A 19,053-nucleotide genomic window follows, 5' to 3' on the forward strand; every position below is an offset into this window, starting at 1 on the left:
CTCGATTTAACAGCAACTATACACAATGGATTTGCAGAGCATCCTACAAAGCGGGCACACAGCAGCATCTTCTGCATCATCCTCCTCCTCCTCACCATACCAGCTGACGCGCCAACCCACCATAAAGCTGAAGGCTGTGGCGGCCCGCGAGAGCCTCTGTGTCCGGGAGTGGGACTGGCATCGTGAAGGGGGCATTAAGAATGCCCTCTCCTCCACCAACCTACATGTGGCGTTCACGGACGGCGTGACCATCGCTAAAATGGTGCTGTTTGAAAGGCAGGCCCCCAGGGTGAAGACGGGCACCACCTACATGGTGAGAAGCTACAGGGTCACTGCGCACGGTCTGCAGTGCTGGGGAGACACCGGCTTCTACGCCACATCGCCTCTGCACGTAGATGAGGCCATAGAGGCGCGATGCGAGGCCCTCGTCAACCCCCCATCCAAGGCGCTGTCCCTGGCCGACATTGCCACAGCGGCAGCAGGCCGGCTGGTGACAGTGCAAGGCTACATTACTGATGTAAGTCGACCTTTATTATATTATTATAACACTCGGAATGTTGGATGGTGTACCCAAACGAGTAACTAATAAGTTAACATGTACTCCAATATAGGCATATAGCCTACACCGTACAAATATGCAGTATAAATACTATAATCATGCAATAAATATATGAATGGGGATATAATTTCTTCTCATTTCTATCACAGATGGAGCCGGTGCGCAAACACCAACCGGAGAAGGCAGCGGCTGTTCCCAGACAGAACATCAAAATAAATGAGGTACGTTTTATAATTTAGTATAGCCTGTTGGTCTTTCAATGTTCACTTCCAACTCTGTGTATATAGTTAATACCATTAAGATCTGTTTAATGCACATTAACGTTGTTAGTTCATTCATACTGTTAACGCCATGTGATTCCGTCATTGCAGAAAGGAGTTGAGGCCACGGTCCAGCTCTGGCGAGAGGCCGTCCTTCTGCCAAACCTTGAAAAGGGACAGCTGGTCCGCTTGAGTCACCTTACTGTCAAGCATGGCACCCTCGCCTCTACCGGGTTCACAAAAACCGAGGTAAGCCTGTCAATACAAATTAGGCTACTGTTTGTAACTGTATTGTGTAATTTCATTTGCAATATTGTAATGTGTAATATTTTAACATTAGCCGTAGTGAAAGGTCTTTGCTACATGTATGCATTATATGTTAAACGAATGACTGAAAACAATGTTTGATTTCAACAGGTTGTGGAGCCGGAGCTGCCGAAAGAATATCAGCTCCTTGGGGCGATGGAGGCGGCCAGCGGAGAGATGGAGCTGCTGCTGGACAACGACCAGGTGGTTACGGTCTCCTTGCCAGCGTTCGAGAAACTGTTCCCCCCCGGTGAAATCACCTATCCACGCACCGTCATCGTCGAACAGACAGCTGATGGGACGGAGGTGCGGGCCTGCAGTCAGCACCTCGAAATGGAGCTTCTGTTCGACGATGGCGACGCCGAAGAAGTGCTGGGGGGGGAACAGCTTCTTGAAAGCTGGCAAGGAGATGAGCCCGCAGCCGCGGTGAAAGACTAAGAGAAGATTTTTTGCTATTTTATTTATTGCTATTTTTGCTATTTTTTCTACATTTTTTTCTACCGTTTTTTCTACTATTTTTTTCTGTATATTTCACGTGTTCTAAATGCCTAAATTGTAAATTGTTCTGCGTTTATAATGTGTAATAAATATATGTTCAAATACAATACTTGTTTTATTCCATCCAAGATTCACACATGGTTTCAGGAATGAAATGAGCAACTAAAATGATTAGCTTTCACTGTTTTAATAGCATAATATAGACTTGCTTGATTCATTGAATACTTTAATAACTTTATCTAACAGAAAAAAGCACGAGAAAGTACATGTTCTGCTAAAAGGAATTGTTTATAATTATAATTTGATATTCATATTGAATGCATGGGGAACAATGACATACAAAATTACAATATAATAGGCTTATGCAAAATAAAATAAAAACCTCATATAAACGGTTAGAAACGCTATTATGTATAGCCTAATGCTCAAAGTTTAACTTGTATTTTTAAACATTTCTGCTACTCTGTGTTTAATCGTTCAAATGAAATATAGGTGTTTTGGAATATCAGTCAATGAAGTACAAATTCCAACAGGTGGCAGCACTTCATCAATGAAAGTACTTCATCTATATAAAATATATGAACCTTGAACCGGAAGTTATCCTTGTGACTACCAAAACACACATACAACCAATACTCTATGCATACAACGAATCTTCTAATGGGCGCACTGGTCAATGGGCTGCGGATAACATGCATGTCCACCGGTTTGACAAGCAAAGTATGGTAAATTCCACCAAAACGAATCAATAGATGTGTAACATCATGGGTAAATACAATGATTTAACGTGGTCCGTAGCTCTTGTCGAATGTTTAGGAGTTGTGTTACTTTACTTAAGTCACACCCTTAGTAACAGCGCTAATGCTAATGCTGGCTAGCTAAGCCGATGTTAACTTTTCACCTTTAACTATATCGTATATAAATACGATACAATGTAGTAGATTGGTAAAACCTAAATGCATATTACACGTGTGATAAAGTCGCTAATTTGATTAATTATTACCACATCTTAGACTTAATCTGGTTAATCTGATCTGACATGTTATCTCATGCGCATAGATGTTTAATGGTTCATGTGTCATGTTGGAACTTTAATGTTAAACGTCTGCATAAACGTTCATATAGTTCAAATATAACTGCTCACGTTTGGACCACGGATGTTACACGCAAGATACGGGTGCTAATACCTGCCCGAACACAATTGTAACATTCGTGACCATAGGGTGAGCAGTTATATTTGAAATATGAACGTTCATGTATTGTAGACGTTAATGTTGTAAAGCACGTTACCGTATTCATGTTGCAGGGCTATATACCGGCTATGTAACACGTTGTGTCATAACTGTCATGTTTCAAGCCTAGTTATCATAACATTAATATGGTAGAAAAACGTAAAGTGTATGTATCGCATTAATGCTGTAAAATGTCTCAATTATTGGTAGTATTAGCATTGTTTTGTCATTGTAAAGTTATGTTGTAGCCATCACAGTAAAACAATACATGGACATCATAATTATGTTGTCAATATACACTATATAGACATTATACTACTGACTAGTAGCATAAATATATCTTGAGTTTAAAATGATATTGGTGGGTATAATGTACACTGTTGTATTACATTGCTTTAAAAAAAAAAATCACATAGTACAGATTAACACATGTGTGCAATGATTGATTATCTTTCATTAAGTTAATTTCCATAACTTTGAAAGTGGATGGTTAAACTTTTCACTTCAGATTTGTGTTGTGTTCTGCACTTGTCAACATGTTGAATTGGTTCTTTTAAATCTTTCTCTGATTACAGAATGGAGACGAGGACAGCATTTTGCTCTGGGGTGAAACTGTCATCTCACCAAACCTTCATTATGAGCAGATCTGGCCCACAATCTAGCCGACTGTTCTGAAGTCCTCATCAATGAGAACTGCGCTGCCCTGTACTCCACAACCTGTATGGCCATTGAGGTACATAGTAATATAACTATTATATAGTAATTGTAATGTCATTAATTTGAAGTCACGTAAGTCAGAGAGGCTTATTGTCAATATCAGCCAGAGTGCGGGAGTCTATATACAGTTGTGATCAAAAGTTTACATACGTTTGTAAAGGACATACTGTCATGATAGTCCTGCCTTTCCAATAATTTGTTCAACTCTTATTTTTCTGTGATAGGTTAATTGGAGAAAATACTTCTTTGTCATACAAATAAATCTTGAATGTATTTGTATTTTTATGAATGTTTAAGGGTTTTCTGAAAATGTGACCAAATCTGCTGGTTCAAAAGAATACATACAGCAATGCTAATATTTGGTTGCATGTCCCTTGCCCATTTTCACCCCAATTTGACGCTTTTGGTAGCCATCCACATTGTTCCACAAGCTTCTGGCAAAAAACTAATACTGTAATAATAAAAAATCACACCCCTGTGAAGTGAGCAGTGCAATTGCACAGGGGTGTGATTTGTATTATTATTACAGTATTCGTTTTTTTCTTATGAAAGCAGAGAGTCTTCTGTTTCATACGGTATATAGTATGTACATGTCGCTATAGGCCTTATTTTGTGAATAATAGTTCTTCAGGTCCATGCCTTCTCTAAAGTTCTCTCTGGTGAGCGCAAGCTGCATTCAATAGCCAATTACTGACAAACTGTACATGGGATCAATGTGTATTTGTTTCCCTCCTAAAAGTAGACATTCAGGGCTTTCATTCAGTGTGTAGTATGTATATGATATTATTTGTGTTCATTTTTATATCTGTCTGTCAATGTCTGTCAACTTCAACCTTCCATATCTCTGCTGTTTTTTCAAGCGAGCAGAGTGCAGGCAAAAGCAGGTGTTAGAAAAAGGTCAATATCTCCAGAATGGAAGATGGTAAAATCATGATTTTTGTTTAAAATTGAAGTGGACAAGTTAGGCTTTCTTTTGATTTATCTCGCTATAAGAGGCCCCTCGCTGTGGGCCCCTAAAAAGTTCAAAAGTCCAATGTTAATCGCTTAGCACCACCAGGCCTGAGCTCACTTTAAACTCTAGCATACAAAGTATTAAACATTTTTTTGCACAGTTGATCTTGGGACCTGTAGCTGACTAGAAATGACTTTCCTGACTTGTTTAAGTCTATTATTCGCTTTTTCAGATCCATGCTGAGCTCCTTTGACTTTCCCATTTTATTGTTTGTGGGTTGTGGCCAAACGAGCCCTAAATAAGGCTCAGAGAAGTGAACAGACCAGAAGTAGTCAATCATAATCACTCAGTTTAAGTTAAGAGGCCATGCCACAAAGCTAATTTGATTGACACAACTTTCTACATTACCATATGGGACATAATATGTATGCTGTATGTATATTTATGAACCAGCGGATTTGGTCACATTTTCAGAAAACCCTTAAACATTCATAAAAATACAAATAAATTCAAGATTTTTTTGTATGACTAAGAAGTATTTGCTCCAATCAACCTATCACAGAAGAATAAGAGTTGAACAAATTATTGGAAAGGCAGGACTATCATGACAGTATGTCCTTTACAAACGTATGTAAACTTTTGATCACAACTGTATATATATATATATATATATATATATATCGTATCATGGCCTCTGTATCATGATATATCTATCGTGAGATTGCAAGCAATATTCACCACTCGTAATCAATGTATTCAGCCCGCAACACCTCCTCCAGTACCTCTATGAAAATGAAGTGGACTGACACCTGAATGTACAGATCTACAATTTACAATTTACAATTTAGGCATTTAGCAGACGCTCTTAATCCAGAGCGACTTACATTAAGCAAGAACAAAAAGCATGGGAATACATCACATAAAGACATTTATCATGAGACATGCGTAGCTAAGAAAGTAACAGTGGAATATCTATAATGAAACTATACATATAAGCTATACATCTATACTACTATGCTACACATATGTACTATGACGTGCTATGACTACATACAATGCACTTATGCTGTCTACATAACATGCTATAAGTCTGTATCAAATGCTATCTAAGTCTACAGAATTGCTATCTAAGGGGGTGGGGGATCTAAAATGAATCTACAAGTGTTTTTTCCCAGCTTCTTTGTACTTATTTGAGCTCTAACACTAAAATGTTTCCCTCAGCTATAGTACTATTTGACGGTAGCCTATACACATTCCTGAACGTTTGATGGTATAAAGATTCAGAAATGAGGTTAACCAAACTTACTTCAAATCAGCACGCAGAGGCAACCATTCGATTTTATGATTCTGGATAAGTGGGAAAAATCTCCCCAAACGAATTATCCCTTCAAATTACTTTGACAGCTGTCCATCATATTCATCAATTGTAAACTGTTTACTGTCATGGATCAGACGGACCCATCCACTGTGTGTTGTGTTGTGTTGTCCAGCTCAAAGGCAGCCAGGAACCAAAGGCTAAGAAGAGCCGTTCCAATCAACCAGCTGAATCCAAATAGGAATAGTGTCACAATGGTAACTATAATAACTCATAAATATGACCATGTGTCTTACAGCTCAAACTCATGTAAACTACTTAAGCAGAACAGGTTAAGAAATATGTTACTACTTGATGTGAAAACGATGTCGACTGATCTAGAAAATGATTTACTCCAAGTTATGGATATAAACAAACACGTGCACACACATGGAGCAGATTTCCACTACATTTCTGTTGTGTTTCACACCAAGGATCCAGAGCCTGAGATGGAAGCAGTGATCCCCAGCCAGGAGAGCCCGTCTCCTCGTACCCAATACAGCAGCCTGAGAAGCTGTCGGCCTTGACGCAGACCAAGAACGCCAGTTGGGGGTCGCCTCACACCCTGCTCAAGTACACCAAGGACGTGATGAAGCAAGACAAGAGAGACAGAGCGGGTGGTCCGAGAGGCCTTGGAGAAGGTGTGTGTGTGTGTGTGTGTGTGTGTGACCTGAACACCCCATTGAGAGCTGGTGCAGGGAATGTATACATTGAAATGTACAAAGCTAGATGCGTGAAGTTGAAAAAGAATGTGAAACCCCAGCATCCATATTCTGTACGCAGGGGAACATTACCCAAACAGTGTAGCAGATCTGCAAAGAAAATATTACAAAAGACAATAATATGGCACAAGTTTTAGAGCCTATGGAAATGTTGGGGAGGGACTTAGCGAAGGTCTAATTAGAAAAAACAATTTACAAGTTCAGCCACCTGTTGGTATTTCAAATCATCATTGTCATTATTTTTTGTATATTAGACCTGTGCCCGTTGGCCACCAACCTAGCTGGGAACGATGCTAGTTGGGAACCTAGTATGCAATACCTGTTTTAACCATCTGTCTGTGTCCCGTATGGAGATTTCTGTATCTGTCTGCCTGTGTGAAGAGTGCAACCTGAGATTGACATGACAAAAAACATTTATTCTAGGAGCCATGGTTGCTGTTGGCAGGCCAGATGACATCACTTTTACCATCTCCCCAACATCCGAGAGAGCCTGCTTTTCCCTGGAAACGTCAACATCAGCTTCCCTCGCCATGCCAGGAAAAAATACCTCTTCTGCAAGCTCAAATTGTGTCGCAATGTCACATGTTTTGATCTCTACAGGGTTTCTGTCCGACATGTATACATGCTCAGGGTCATCTTTCACTGGTGTACAAACATGATATTTGTGATTAGGGTTGTTCAGAAGAGTAACCCAGGTATGGTGCGCATCTGCGGGTATGTTGTCAGGATGTGTTTTCACAGCCTAGTACTTGCATAGGATATTCAAATCTAGGCAATATAATTAATTACACATAAAGGTAAAATTAAACATTATTGTACTGTAACTATTTCACAGAGTTGAAAGTGAACATTGAAAGACAAGTAGGCTACTAATTTTAAAACTGATCTGTAATTTGTAGGCCTATGTGACAGAAATGAGAAGGTGTATGTTTATAGTATTTATACTGCATAGTTGTATGGTGCATATTGGAACAGCTGTTAGCCCCCACAGATATCCATGTCTCATGTACTCAAACTTTGATAGGGATCAAATTTTGTGTGTATATTTATATAACTAACATGTATGGTAGTGTTTGATATACAAGCCCCTAGTGAATGGAGGCCATACATACATGGTCTGAATGTATCACCTGAGCTACAAGTAAAACAAAATAAAGGTGTTGGAGTTTAACTTAGATGATGGGGCCAAGAGATATTTGTATGTAGTTTTGTGTCCCTTGAAAGCATGACATCGCCACTATGTTCATAGTTGGAAGCATATCAGGTTTACAAATGTAAAGAGGTGGGTAAAATTGGTTGTCAGCTCCACAAGCTACATGGCAAATTCATCAAATGATTAATCTGTAATTCATCTGAAAATGATATATTTGATGTTTAATGTCAACTTGTTTAATGCCATTGTCAAGTTATAGCTCTGATTGTGGATTACCGGTAAACGGCCAGCAGGTGGCAGCATGCATAAATAATCAGAATGCTGTCTTTTGAACTATTTTGTTTTAATGTAATTATATGCACGTTATAGTCTATCAATGCCTCACAGTTTAATAGGTAATGTACGGTTTATTTGAACAATCTGTAACAGATAAAGTATACTTGAATACAAGATCGTTACTACATCATCCCTCGTGTTGAGCTGACCCTTAATATTATGTCAAAAGGCATCGTAATGTTATGGTGCAGAATGCTGGAGGTGTGTCTTGAATTGAAAAGTGTGTGGGTGTGTGTGTGTGTGTGTGACTGTGTGTGTGTGTGTTTGTGTGCGCGAGCGCTGAAGATGACGTAAAATCGTGGGTGCATGGGGAAATCACAGCTAATACAATGTATAAGCCAATCCCTCGTTAATCCTTGATTTGTGTTAATGTTAAGGGTTTAAATTATCCAAAAAAAAAGCATCATATGCATATCACCGCGGTGAAAGACTGAAAGACAATTTTTTTTCTACAATTTTTTACATTTGTTCCTCCTGTTTTTGTATATTTCATGTGTTCTGCGTTTATTTGTGTAATAAATATATGTTCAACTACTTGTTTTATTCCATCCAAGATTCACACATGGTTTCAGGAATGAAATGAGCAACTAAAATGATTAGCTTTCACTGTTTTAATAGCATGATATAAAAAGCACAAGAAAGTACATGTTCTGCTAAGAGGATTTTAAACCCAACAAAGCTATGAGTTAATTGTTTATAATTATAATTTGGAGTCATTCATATTGAATGCATGGGGAACAATGACATACAAAATTACAGTATAGGCCTATGCAAAATAAAAATAAAAACCTCATATAAACGGTTAGAAACGCTATATGTAGCCTAATGCTCATGGTTTAACTTGTATTATTTAAACATTTCTGCTATTCTGTATTTCATTAAGGTTAAAATAAAATAGATAGGATGCTATAAAATATATAATGTATTTTCAAGCCAATCCCTCGTTAATCCTTGATTCGTGTTGATAAAGTTAAGAGTTTAAATTATCAATGAAATGCATCATATGCATTATGCCAATAAAATTAAATCTGTAGGGGCTGCTCCGAGGCCATACGCTGAGAGACACGACACACACACACACACACACACACACACACACACACACACTTAACTTCAAAGAGAGGCTATACAATAACATATAGGTTAGGTTGTATGGTTGTTGTATTTTGTGTCGTGGGATCCCCGAAGTGTTTACATGAATTCTTCATTTTGATGTTCGCGGCCTCTTTCATAATCATGTCTCTTTCAAATGCAGGTGTTAATGATTAGACTGGAAAGCAGACTTGTGGGTCAGCAAATTGGTGGACTGGCATTTGAATTGGCATTTGTGAGAAGATGACGTAAAATCGTGGGTGCATGGGGAAATCACAGCTAATTAACTAAAATATATAATGTATAAACCAATCCCTCGTTAATCCTTGATTTGTGTTAATAATGTTAAGGGTTTAAATGATTTAAAAAAAAGCATCATGCATATCACCCAATAAAATAAAATAAAAGATCAGTATAATATATAAAGTAGGCTAACGTGTCAGTGCAGGCAAGCATATGCAATGCAACACAGTGAACGTCCAATAGCAAAAATAATCAGCTATACAAACGCAGTCCAACACAGACATGAATTACTTATTAGTATAGGTATATGGTTGCAAGTTCATTAGACAATCTATATATTACGCAAATGTTAGTGTTTTTGGACGAGAAGTGCAGATTTTTTTCTTCCTATAGTTGGCATGTTAATGTCATAGATGCAAATTATTTTTTCAAGGCTAGAAACATTTGTTAGGCCTTCTGGTTTCAAGAAAATTCTGCAGATTATAAAGCTGATAGATTTAAGGGATTCAAATGATAAAATATCCCCAAATACGCACGCGCGCGCGCACACACACACAAACTCTAAACACAATTGCGTTCAAAGAGAGACTACAATAACATATAGATTAGGTTGCACAGTTGTTGTATTTTGTAACGTGGGAACACGTTGATTTGCGCGGCCTCTTTTTCATGTCTCTTGGTTAGACTGGAAAACGCAACATAGCAAGGATAGCACATGAAGTTATTTGCCAATTTCATACAAATTCGTTTTTGCTGTGTCACCGACCCAAAGTTTTATTATCCATTGGTATAACATTTGATTATCAATGAATTTGTTATAGGCCTATACTCCAATTCACTTTGACACATTATGATGAAAGCTATATAGATGTAAGGTGAATTAAGTGGTGTAGGCCTATGAGTTATATCGTGTTAAAGTCGATTTCCACAATAGCGCTATACAAATTATTTTTTATGTTAAAATAATTTTCATTTTGAAGCGATCACATTGATCGACATGACCCCCTCAAGGGTTAAGAAAGGTTCCCAGATAGGCTACAATAACATTTACAAATTCTATATGGTTGTTGTATTGTGACCGTGGGACTCCGAACGTGTTCAAAGAGACGCTACAATAACATAGGTCAGGTCGACCTAACCTTATCTTCTGGACCTGCCTATACTTTAACCTAACCTATATAAAGCCACGTTTCACTCTCATTCTGTTGCTTGCCTGAAGACGAAGTTCTGCTCGATTTAACAGCAACTATACACAATGGATTTGCAGAGCATCCTACAAAGCGGGCACACAGCAGCATCTTCTGCATCATCCTCCTCCTCCTCACCATACCAGCTGACGCGCCAACCCACCATAAAGCTGAAGGCTGTGGCGGCCCGCGAGAGCCTCTGTGTCCGGGAGTGGGACTGGCATCGTGAAGGGGGCATTAAGAATGCCCTCTCCTCCACCAACCTACATGTGGCGTTCACGGACGGCGTGACCATCGCTAAAATGGTGCTGTTTGAAAGGCAGGCCCCCAGGGTGAAGACGGGCACCACCTACATGGTGAGAAGCTACAGGGTCACTGCGCACGGTCTGCAGTGCTGGGGAGACACCGGCTTCTACGCCACATCGCCTCTGCACGTAGATGAGGCCATAGAGGCGCGATGCGAGGCCCTCGTCAACCCCCCATCCAAGGCGCTGTCCCTGGCCGACATTGCCACAGCGGCAGCAGGCCGGCTGGTGACAGTGCAAGGCTACATTACTGATGTAAGTCGACCTTTATTATATTATTATAACACTCGGAATGTTGGATGGTGTACCCAAACGAGTAACTAATAAGTTAACATGTACTCCAATATAGGCATATAGCCTACACCGTACAAATATGCAGTATAAATACTATAATCATGCAATAAATATATGAATGGGGATATAATTTCTTCTCATTTCTATCACAGATGGAGCCGGTGCGCAAACACCAACCGGAGAAGGCAGCGGCTGTTCCCAGACAGAACATCAAAATAAATGAGGTACGTTTTATAATTTAGTATAGCCTGTTGGTCTTTCAATGTTCACTTCCAACTCTGTGTATATAGTTAATACCATTAAGATCTGTTTAATGCACATTAACGTTGTTAGTTCATTCATACTGTTAACGCCATGTGATTCCGTCATTGCAGAAAGGAGTTGAGGCCACGGTCCAGCTCTGGCGAGAGGCCGTCCTTCTGCCAAACCTTGAAAAGGGACAGCTGGTCCGCTTGAGTCACCTTACTGTCAAGCATGGCACCCTCGCCTCTACCGGGTTCACAAAAACCGAGGTAAGCCTGTCAATACAAATTAGGCTACTGTTTGTAACTGTATTGTGTAATTTCATTTGCAATATTGTAATGTGTAATATTTTAACATTAGCCGTAGTGAAAGGTCTTTGCTACATGTATGCATTATATGTTAAACGAATGACTGAAAACAATGTTTGATTTCAACAGGTTGTGGAGCCGGAGCTGCCGAAAGAATATCAGCTCCTTGGGGCGATGGAGGCGGCCAGCGGAGAGATGGAGCTGCTGCTGGACAACGACCAGGTGGTTACGGTCTCCTTGCCAGCGTTCGAGAAACTGTTCCCCCCCGGTGAAATCACCTATCCACGCACCGTCATCGTCGAACAGACAGCTGATGGGACGGAGGTGCGGGCCTGCAGTCAGCACCTCGAAATGGAGCTTCTGTTCGACGATGGCGACGCCGAAGAAGTGCTGGGGGGGGAACAGCTTCTTGAAAGCTGGCAAGGAGATGAGCCCGCAGCCGCGGTGAAAGACTAAGAGAAGATTTTTTGCTATTTTATTTATTGCTATTTTTGCTATTTTTTCTACATTTTTTTCTACCGTTTTTTCTACTATTTTTTTCTGTATATTTCACGTGTTCTAAATGCCTAAATTGTAAATTGTTCTGCGTTTATAATGTGTAATAAATATATGTTCAAATACAATACTTGTTTTATTCCATCCAAGATTCACACATGGTTTCAGGAATGAAATGAGCAACTAAAATGATTAGCTTTCACTGTTTTAATAGCATAATATAGACTTGCTTGATTCATTGAATACTTTAATAACTTTATCTAACAGAAAAAAGCACGAGAAAGTACATGTTCTGCTAAAAGGAATTGTTTATAATTATAATTTGATATTCATATTGAATGCATGGGGAACAATGACATACAAAATTACAATATAATAGGCTTATGCAAAATAAAATAAAAACCTCATATAAACGGTTAGAAACGCTATTATGTATAGCCTAATGCTCAAAGTTTAACTTGTATTTTTAAACATTTCTGCTACTCTGTGTTTAATCGTTCAAATGAAATATAGGTGTTTTGGAATATCAGTCAATGAAGTACAAATTCCAACAGGTGGCAGCACTTCATCAATGAAAGTACTTCATCTATATAAAATATATGAACCTTGAACCGGAAGTTATCCTTGTGACTACCAAAACACACATACAACCAATACTCTATGCATACAACGAATCTTCTAATGGGCGCACTGGTCAATGGGCTGCGGATAACATGCATGTCCACCGGTTTGACAAGCAAAGTATGGTAAATTCCACCAAAACGAATCAATAGATGTGTAACATCATGGGTAAATACAATGATTTAACGTGGTCCGTAGCTCTTGTCGAATGTTTAGGAGTTGTGTTACTTTACTTAAGTCACACCCTTAGTAACAGCGCTAATGCTAATGCTGGCTAGCTAAGCCGATGTTAACTTTTCACCTTTAACTATATCGTATATAAATACGATACAATGTAGTAGATTGGTAAAACCTAAATGCATATTACACGTGTGATAAAGTCGCTAATTTGATTAATTATTACCACATCTTAGACTTAATCTGGTTAATCTGATCTGACATGTTATCTCATGTGGAACTTTAATGTTAAACGTCTGCATAAACGTTCATATAGTTCAAATATAACTGCTCACGTTTGGACCACGGATGTTACACGGCACGCAAGATACGGGTGCTAATACCTGCCCGAACACAATTGTAACATTCGTGACGATAGGGTGAGCAGTTATATTTGAAATATGAACGTTCATGTATTGTAGACGTTAATGTTGTAAAGCACGTTACCGTATTCATGTTGCAGGGCTATATACCGGCTATGTAACACGTTGTGTCATAACTGTCATGTTTCAAGCCTAGTTATCGTTAATATGGTAGAAAAACGTAAAGTGTATGTATCGCATTAATGCTGTAAAATGTCTCAATTATTGGTAGTATTAGCATTGTTTTGTCATTGTAAAGTTATGTTGTAGCCATCACAGTAAAACAATACATGGACATCATAATTATGTTGTCAATATACACTATATAGACATTATACTACTGACTAGTAGCATAAATATATCTTGAGTTTAAAATGATATTGGTGGGTATAATGTACACTGTTGTATTACATTGCTTTAAAAAAAAAATCACATAGTACAGATTAACACATGTGTGCAATGATTGATTATCTTTCATTAAGTTAATTTCCATAACTTTGAAAGTGGATGGTTAAACTTTTCACTTCAGATTTGTGTTGTGTTCTGCACTTGTCAACATGTTGAATTGGTTCTTTTAAATCTTTCTCTGATTACAGAATGGAGACGAGGACAGCATTTTGCTCTGGGGTGAAACTGTCATCTCACCAAACCTTCATTATGAGCAGATCTGGCCCACAATCCAGCCGACTGTTCTGAAGTCCTCATCAATGAGAACTGCGCTGCCCTGTACTCCACAACCTGTATGGCCATTGAGGTACATAGTAATATAACTATTATATAGTAATTGTAATGTCATTAATTTGAAGTCACGTAAGTCAGAGAGGCTTATTGTCAATATCAGCCAGAGTGCGGGAGTCTATATATATATATATATATATATATGTCGTATCATGGCCTCTGTATCATGATATATCTATCGTGAGATTGCAAGCAATATTCACCACTCGTAATCAATGTATTCAGCCCGCAACACCTCCTCCAGTACCTCTATGAAAATGACTGTGGACTGACACCTGAATGTACAGATCTAAAATGAATCTACAACATTAACTCAAGTGTTTTTTCCCAGCTTCTTTGTACTTATTTGAGCTCTAACACTAAAATGTTTCCCTCAGCTATAGTACTATTTGACGGTAGCCTATACACATTCCTGAACGTTTGATGGTATAAAGATTCAGAAATGAGGTTAACCAAACTTACTTCAAATCAGCACGCAGAGGCAACCATTCATTTTTATGATTCTGGATAAGTGGGAAAAATCTCCCCAAACGAATTATCCCTTCAAATTACTTTGACAGCTGTCCATCATATTCATCAATTGTAAACTGTTTACTGTCATGGATCAGACAGACCCATCCACTGTGTGTTGTGTTGTGTTGTCCAACTCAAAGGCAGCCAGGAACCAAAGGCTAAGAAGAGCCGTTCCAATCAACCAGCTGAATCCAAATAGGAATAGTGTCACAATGGTAACTATAATAACTCATAAATATGACCATGTGTCTTACAGCTCAAACTCATGTAAACTACTTAAGCAGAACAGGTTAAGAAATATGCTACTACTTGATGTGAAAACGATGTCGACTGATCTAGAAAATGATTTACTCCAAATTGAAGTTATGTGTTGAACAAACACGTGCACACACATGGAGCAGATTTCCACTACATTTCTGTTGTGTTTCACACCAAGGATCCAGAGCCTGAGATGGAAGCAGTGATCCCCAGCCAGGAGAGCCCGTCTCCTCGTACCCAATACAGCAGCCTGAGAAGCTGTCGGCCTCGACGCAGACCAAGAACGCCAGTTGGGGGTCGCCTCACACCCTGCTCAAGTACACCAAGGACGTGATGAAGCAAGACAAGAGAGACAGAGCGGGTGGTCCAAGAGGCCTTGGAGAAGGTGTGTGTGTGACCTGAACACCCCATTGAGAGCTGGTGCAGGGAATGTATACATTGAAATGTACAAAGCTAGATGCGTGAAGTTGAAAAAGAATGTGAAACCCCAGCATCCATATTCTGTACGCAGGGGAACATTACCCAAACAGTGTAGCAGATCTGCAAAGGGATGTCAAAGTGATGGGCACATGATCACACTGTTTCAAACTGAGAAGGGCTGGACAGACAGGAACCCTAACCCATTGAGAGCTTAGGCTGACAAATGCCATCTAAATTATTAGTTTTCATGCCAAGGACACCCAAATGTATTTTATTTGGTTGCAGACCCAATCTGAAAACATTTAGTGACAGGGACCCCCAGAAGAGAAAATTTGTGTTATAATTATTTGTGTATATTATTAAAGATTTGTGTTAAACTTAAAATATATAACTATTCAAGATTCAAAATGTTTAAAAAAAATAGCAGATGTCTTGAAGTCTCAGAAGCTTGCACAAGGCAAGTACAAGGCACAGAGGAACGTGCTACAAAATGTTACAACATTTTAGTAATGGGAAAATGGTGTATCTATTATTGTTTGTTCGTTACATTTAAAGGTTTGGGCATTTATTTATTTGATTTATTTTCTTTATGTCCTGCACATACTTCTGCATTCATTCAGACTCCTCAAACTGACTGGGGAGAGACTGCGTTTGGAAGATTATTTCTCTCCAATGATCATTACATCCTGATGTGAAAGACAATAATATGGCACAAGTTTTAGAGCCTATGGAAATGTTGGGGAGGGACTTAGCGAAGGGCTAATTAGAAAAAACTATTTACAGGTTCAGCCACCTGTTGGTATTTCAAATCATCATTGTCATTATTTTTTGTATATTAGACCTGTGCCCGTTGGCCACCAACCTAGCTGGGAACGATGCTAGTTGGGAACCTAGTATGCAATACCTGTTTTAACCATCTGTCTGTGTCCCGTATGGAGATTTCTGTATCCGTCTGCCTGTGTGAAGAGTGCAACCTGAGATTGACATGACAAAAAACATTTATTCTAGGAGCCATGGTTGCTGTTGGCAGGCAGATGACATCCTACATCCTACAAGAGCCTGCTTTTCCCTGGAAACGTCAACATCAGCTTCCCTCGCCATGCCAGGAAAAAATACCTCTTCTGCAAGCTCAAATTGTGTCGCAATGTCACATGTTTTGATCTCTACATGGTTTCTGTCCGACATGTATACATGCTCAGGGTCATCTTTCACTGTACAAACATGATATTTGTGATTAGGGTTGTTCAGAAGAGTAACCCAGGTATGGTGCGCATCTGCAGGTATGTTGACAGGATGTGTTTTCACAGCCTAGTACATGTACAGTAGGTAGGTAGACATAATTATATGATTTTTCGTTTGTTTCTCTTCCAAGAAAATGGGGAATCAGAAGGTGGATGATGAAATTGATGATCAAATATGTTTATATATCATTGTCCTGTAGTGTTATTCATGTAGAATGTCATGTTTTTATGTTCTGTGTGCACCCCAGGAAGATTAGCTGCTGCTATGCACCAGCTAATAAAACTCTGTATCTTGCATAGGATATTCAAATCTAGGTAATATAATTACACATCAAGGTAAAATTAAACATTGTATTGTATTGACAGTCACACTAGTATTATCTTGGTGGTTGTATAATTTGTTGGGTTTTTCCCATTGCTCTGAACTGAACCCAACACATTTTGTGTGTATATTTATATAAATAACATGTATGGTAGTGTTTGATACACAAGCTTCTAGGGTGAATGCAAATTGGCAATTCATCACATTTTGAACATGAAAGTATCTGATGTCAATATCAACTTGGTTAAAACCAAGTGCTAGGTCTGCTTGTGGATAAAACGTCCAGCAGGTGGCAGCAATTCATCAATATTCAGAATGGTTATGTAATTTGAACTATTTTAATGCAATTATGTACACGTTATAGTCTCAATGTCCCACAGTTTTAACAGGTAATGTACGGTTTATTTGAACAATCCAGTAGCATAAAGTATACGAATTCATCTAACCGTGAATTCATTAAGTTCAGCATGCTATGTACTAAAGATAAAAATAAAGAAATGAGAGCTCAAAGATGTTTTGCTTTTCAAAAATGTATACAGTGGCGGAAAATAACTAAGTACATTTACCAATGTACTGTAGGTGTAGGCTTATTACAATTTTGAGGTATTTGTACTTACTATTTCCAATAAATAGGCCTATACTTTTACTTCCACTGCAGTACATCTCAGATCCCAATATTGTATTTTACCCCACTACATTTATTTGACCGTGAGTACTGTTTACCTTTGACAGTATGTTAAGTACATTTTGATACCAATACGTGTGTACTTTTATTGAGGTAGCCTATATTTTGAATTCCGGACTTTTTTTTACAGTAGTAATTTTGGATTATTATTGATATTGAAGTATAAAACGTGAGTACTTTTTCAACCATTATGTCTTAATAAAATAATTGTAATTATCTTGAATCCAGAGATCTGGATAACGTTCCCACATCCAACATTAAACTGTAATCTTTACATTTTATCAAAGATACATAAATATATAGTAAGAGACACTATAGTGACTCCCATTGTAACAATGAAATTCGGAAGTGCTCAATCTATCTCAATGGGATAGTTCCACGCTGATAAATCCGAGGTTCCTTTTAACTGCGACACCGCAAATTACATCACTCACTTCCTCTTCCGAAATTCAAGGTATGTCGCGCTGTGATCATATACACTAGAAGTTATTTCAATTTATTAACTAAATGCACAAATTCCGTTTAAACCTGTTAATCACTCTGTTAAACAACACACCGCGGCACCATTACGTGCCTTTATGCGTTCGTTTATTTACGTTTTAATCATGCTATCGGGCTATGTTGTTCAGGCTAACGTATGTGCTAACATGAAGCTATAGTGAACAGGCTAGGAAGCTATGAGGCCCGAGCGCGGCAACGCTTACCGCACTGCCGTAACACGAAGAAGTTTACTGTTTTTTGTAATCGAGCTATCTACCCGCTATGATTTGCTATTAACACAGCTGGAATCTATCGTGAAATCATGAATATTGCATTTTTAACGGACTGTGCGTCCGTCAGTCAGTTTCTATGAATTTGTTGTACAGAAATAGTGTAGCCTAATTTAAGCTACTTCAATCATACACTGAAGCCTATATGTTGCATTACATTAGTGATAGCTGTGTGACCTTGTAGATATTTGTTGGCATGATGCTTAAAAACAACATTGTGGTTTGAGATCTATCTAACTTTTTCCTATCCTCCCTCCCCCCTCTCCCCTGGTGACTACTAACTTTACGTAAGTAAAGTAAGACGATGTATTTTTTGTGTGAGCTGAAACATAATCATTTAATAATTATCTTAATGGTGTCATGTTGTCTTTTTATTAGCTTAACAATTACGTTACTTTGCTGAAACATTATTATTAGTATTAATAAAGTATAGCTTGTATCACAGCTAGTTGAAAGTAGAGCTTGTAGATAAGCTATTTTCAATTCGGCTATTTTCGATTTACATATACACATACTTTAAAACAATTTTGCTTTTGATACTATAAGTATATTTATGCCAATACTTTTCTATTGTATGGCCATGCAAAATAATACTGGTCATTTTTAGTAGGTGGGGATTTTTTTATTTTATTTTATTCTTTCGTGGGAAGG

The 19,053-nt window shown here is 38.5% G+C and overlaps 2 long non-coding RNA genes across 2 annotated transcripts; both read left to right on the forward strand.

Annotated features, from left to right (window-relative positions):
• Positions 1-2,272: 2,272 nt before the first annotated feature.
• On the forward strand, positions 2,273-8,219 carry LOC308316804. Its single transcript, XR_013964215.1, has 5 exons — positions 2,273-2,391; positions 3,431-3,588; positions 6,015-6,096; positions 6,313-6,519; positions 7,024-8,219. It is a non-coding gene; the product is annotated as an uncharacterized lncRNA (long non-coding RNA).
• Positions 8,220-12,926: 4,707 nt separating this feature from the next.
• LOC308317251 lies at positions 12,927-17,732 on the forward strand. Its single transcript, XR_013964241.1, has 5 exons — positions 12,927-13,045; positions 14,052-14,209; positions 14,847-14,921; positions 15,143-15,349; positions 16,393-17,732. It is a non-coding gene; the product is annotated as an uncharacterized lncRNA (long non-coding RNA).
• Positions 17,733-19,053: the final 1,321 nt, after the last annotated feature.

Source organism: Protomyctophum bolini, assembly GCF_963924005.1.
Source record: "Protomyctophum bolini genome assembly, chromosome: 6".
NCBI classification, from domain to species: domain Eukaryota; kingdom Metazoa; phylum Chordata; class Actinopteri; order Myctophiformes; family Myctophidae; genus Protomyctophum; species Protomyctophum bolini.